At 37.7% G+C, this 4,660-nt stretch overlaps 1 protein-coding gene and 1 long non-coding RNA gene across 5 annotated transcripts in view; both read right to left on the bottom strand.

Moving 5' to 3' along the window:
• Positions 1-3,359, bottom strand: part of LOC116695624 (CUE domain-containing protein 1) — a 29,809-nt gene extending 26,450 nt beyond the window's left edge. For 3 of the 4 annotated variants that reach the window (XR_004333503.1, XM_032526028.1, XM_032526031.1), the window contains exon 1: positions 3,155-3,359. The gene's annotated coding sequence lies outside the window, so the exon portion shown is untranslated. Of the gene's footprint in view, positions 1-2,986 lie in introns of all 4 variants that reach the window. The other variant, XM_032526030.1, reaches the window with a different exon arrangement.
• Positions 1-4,660, bottom strand: part of LOC116695664 (uncharacterized) — an 813,105-nt gene that overhangs the window by 426,031 nt on the left and 382,414 nt on the right. The window lies entirely within an intron of this gene.

Below are 4,660 nucleotides of genomic sequence, written 5' to 3'. Positions count from 1 at the left end.
TCGACAAGGAAGACGAGACCTGGTTGGACCTCTACAGGAACTCCAGGCTTCTGATTGGCCAACATGGCTTAACGGTTAGGGTTCACCACCTGATGGTTTGGCGTGCTGTTAACAGAACTTGATAGAGAGTTGTTTTTATTTTGTTTTTTTAAACCTTGCTTGTGTCGACAAGATTGTTTTTAATCTAAGGAGGGGAAACTGTTTATAAAAATAAATAGGGCTCAAAGTGCAGCTAGTCTCCTCTGTGTCTTCAGCTGCAGACCTTTGTACGTCCCGGTGCTGGAATCCTTTTAGTTTAGCAAACTACGTTACCAGCTAACGGTAGGCTAACATTACCTGCTGTATGTTAAAAAAAATGGCATTGGGGTTTATTTTTTTATAACCTCAACCAGTGGTAATCTTTGCACATTTAAAATTGATTTGTGTGTAAAATGACAATTATTGGATTTGATTGACTGAATGACAATGATGTTCAATATAATCTGTTACCGAGTGCTACACTATCAAGTCAAACTGCTCACTAAGTATTGGTCACAGGATCTGACAACGTTCAGTCTTCACAAACAATTCTTTTAACTGAAAACAGGTGTTTATTCCTAGGTCAAAGACAAGGTTTGTACATTGTCCCCATTTTCTGTTTGTACATTTTTCTTATTTTGTTTAAAATAATATATGACAAAGAAACTATCAATATGTATTTATTTTGGCTCAAGTAGTTGACAAAGTAATATAATTAACATTAATAATCAAATTATTCGATTTTTAAATGACAATTGTATTTCAGTTTGGCATTTTATGTCATATTTTTTGTTACCCTATCGAGAAATTTACTTTTAAATCCAAAAACATTGTTGTGACTTGACAAAACCTCGGAAGTAAGACCTCTTGCAGATACGAGGCAATAGCATGCTACTATCAATACAGAAGTGTCACCGTGACAACCAGGAGTAGACAAGGCAGCTAGCTTACCACTGGCAACTACTACAGCAATAAGAATGAGAAAATGTCTTTTATTGAATTTTGGTGAGGTTTTATGGCAATTTATTCTATCCTGTTTCACTTTCATGTGACATGTGAGAAAAATATGATCAGTAGTAAGTAGCAGCCTGCCATTGGCAGCTACTGCAGCAATTAGAATGAGAAAAAGGGTCTTTATTGATTTATGGTGATTTCTTTCCTGAAAGAATTCCCAGTAGTCTGTGTCATCAGCCAGAACAAAGCAATTTATAGACAGTCCCTAACTGTGCCAATAGCTGGGACATAGATTAAAATGCATTTCAGTATAGCAACTCTGTAAACACTATTAAGCTTGTAATTCATATGTTTTCTTGGGACTAGCTATATAGTAATCTAAGGTAAATACCGGTACATTAGTATTACCTTTTATCGGCCCTGGCCAATTATTAGGCCGTTTGCAGATTATATGTATCAGTGTTTTTTGCCTGATAACCAATAAAGTTAGTATATTTAAAAAGGGTGCTAGGCCTACTTTGGATCCTTTGACTTAATGTCTCGCCCACACCACTATCACAAAGTGCTGTTTTTGCACGTAAAATCAGTAGCAACAACAAATAAATACTGTTGTGATTTTTTTGATACAGTGCCCTAAACTATCCTCGACATGCTACACTCGTAATGTAGTCAGTAAGTGGAAAATTAATATCCAGCTATTATCAAACCTACAGCTAATTTAGCCTATACCCGCTAAATCAGTGGGTCAGTTAACCATCCCTAGAATATAATAAAGGTTTGCTGACAACTTTGACATAAGAACATCACCAAAATGTGCTATGTTAATATTGCATTCACAACTGGTTGCATCAAGATGACAAAAACGTATAAAAGTAGGAGGCCTATAAATTATAGTTAAAGGCAACTTTTACAGCATTTTCACTTTTTGTTGCTAGAATTACCTTGTTCCCCTTTCGGGATAATGCTGCTGAGTGTCCACCTACATCCAGAGTCCAACCCATGTAGAAAACATCACAGCTTAGTGATGGAAGCCAATGCAGAAGATGCACATGCCTTAGAAGACAGCTGACATGTGGACCAAAAATCACATCTTGGTATTTTCTACAAAGTGGGCTAAATGTTCAGTTGAAAATCAAAGCCACAGGTGTCACACGCACTTTTACTAAAACGGACTGTGATCCAAATTAAATGCAAAGACAGGGTGGTCCCTTTCCTTGTTTGGAAATATAGCTACAGCTGCAACACATGTAAGTGAAAATCTAAAATAAAATAAACGCAACGTGCATTAAAAAGTTTAGGGTTGGCCCTGGTATAGATAAGATAAATCTAAATGTGCTACACTGCCCAAAGAGGTACATTTAAGGGGAGGATTTTTTGACAGGAATAGTTGACAAAGTAAGAAGTTGGTTTAACCTAAATACTTTGCACTCTTATTTAAAGTAGACAATTCGGGGGTCGTAAAGGCTCATAACTTGTGTTCCATTGTATACCTGTACGTGTCGACATGCAGGGCCACATAAAAATACCTTTATTTTTAAGTGTGCCATAACCTTACCTTAGCTGTAACAACGTTCCATGGAAGCGTTCCCTCAAATGCATGTGCTGCTAACTGGCTAACGGTAATCTCCAGCTATTAGCCTCCTCAGAACTGTCAATTGTTGGTCTATATATCCTGATTAACGTTAGTCGTCTGAACGAGATTAATAAGTATCGACAGTAACTTTGACTTAGCTAGCTAATGCTGCAATAGCCAATGTTAGCAGCGACCTTAGCTAGTTAAACCATGTTTAGCCGCGATGTGTTACCGTTAGCGGTTCTAGCTAGCTAAGTGATCTCAACCGAGCACATCAGGTCCTCCGGACAGAGGATTGTCGTCTACCGTTTACGTTGCAAGGCCTCGGTCAGTAACTCTCAGTCGAAGCATCGAACCCATATTGCCTCTGTCAAAATATGTCAACGAATTCAAGACACAAATGTTACGCTCGCTCATTTGCAGTGTAAGAAATGCACTTACTATAAAAAACGAGACTTTTCCATCGCCGTGTTTGTGTTTACAAAGAGGAGTGATGAACTAGGCGAAATAGTCACATCAAAGCCAGTAACGTTAGTTAAAGCAGTAAGTTGTCAAACGGGTCCTTCGCAGAAAAAAACACCAGAGCAACGTTAGCGTTAAGTTACTTACTAACTGAGGCGCAGACGGTTCATCAAAACAGATATCCACAGGAGCACAGCTGAGCAGAAGGACTGTGGTTTTTGGCATTGTAATGGGAACCAGAAGGATACTGTCCCTATGCCATTAAATTCAGCTGGTGACCGGATGTGTCAGGTCAGCCACAACAAACTCAAAGCTTCAAAATAATAGGCATGCGTGGTATGTATAAGCCCTTTTAAACCTCAAATATTAGGCATGAAAGTTAAATAAAAGTTGTGTTTTACTGACTCCTAGCTTTCAAAAAAAAAGATGTTGTTGTTTAGATTTTGAATTATATTTTGAATTTATTCACCAGTTTGTTGTATTGGTGCCTACAATATGGTGTGACATGAGAGTTGTGTGAAAAGTAGAAATACATAAATCTAATTATGGTATGCTCATATATTCATATTGTGCATCCACCCACATTTATTTAAATTTTCTATTTAGCTCAACAGTCCCGCCCCTCCTCCAGAGACCTTGTGTTCCGAAAGTAAATTTCCCATTCATTTCTCCCATTTCTCGCTGTCATTCCCCGATGTAAGTCGAGAGCAGATTTGAGTTGAGAATGCTCAGATTGAAATGGTTTACGGCATAGTGTGTCATACGGCCTCTCCTCTCTAAGCGAAGCTCCCAATGGCGCCATTTTGATGCTACCAAGCCATCACCCGCCGTTAGCATTCCATTGACTTCCATTCAATTTGGTGCCACTTTGACAGTGAATACCTTTACATCTGAAGCGTTTCAAGATTCTATTTGTCTGTTGTTTATTTCTAAAGAACCACGACAATGTATAAAAGGCTCCATTACCTTGTATCTCACGTTATGGCTCCGTAGCAGACGTTTTTGTAAAAATAGGCTAACTATTGTGTCATAACCTACAATAACAAGATGGAAATCATTTCAAAAACGTTTTAGCTATTTATGATTGTTTGATTGCTAATGTTAGCTCAAAATGCTATTCAACTGACAACCTTTGTTGTGTTTATCGTTAACTTGTAGCCAGCAGTAAATGAACTTGGTTAAGTAGGTTCATTTTTACTGTATTGACATTACAGAAGTCTCTCGTTAGCATCTTGTATGTCGCAAAGTGACGCATGCGCAACTCACATCTGCAGTCGTCACGACTCAAATGTGCACTTGACTTACATCGGGGAGTGACACTCCCATTGATGTCTTGAAAAATCCTTATATAAAGAGTTTTAGACCATGCCTTAGGCTAACCAGCTACGGCGTGACTCATAAGCATACAACATATCATTTTGAATTAAAAAAAACAAAGAAAATCCAAGATCCAAGAAGACTGTGGACATATTTTCATTTGAGAGAAAGAAACGAGTCATCCCATTTAAAACACAACGCACCACTGAATAAAGGAAGCTAAAGTTTGTTTAGCTAACAGCTAATTTGGCTAACCGCTAGCTAAGACAGCATAATTATATATATATAAATATATAATATATACATCTTTAAATAACTTTAAAAGACCCTCAAAAT

This window comes from Etheostoma spectabile, chromosome 9, assembly GCF_008692095.1.
Source record: "Etheostoma spectabile isolate EspeVRDwgs_2016 chromosome 9, UIUC_Espe_1.0, whole genome shotgun sequence".
Lineage (NCBI taxonomy): Eukaryota > Metazoa > Chordata > Actinopteri > Perciformes > Percidae > Etheostoma > Etheostoma spectabile.
The sequence above is the reverse complement of the archived record's forward strand: the minus strand, read 5'-3'. Positions and strand labels throughout refer to the sequence as shown.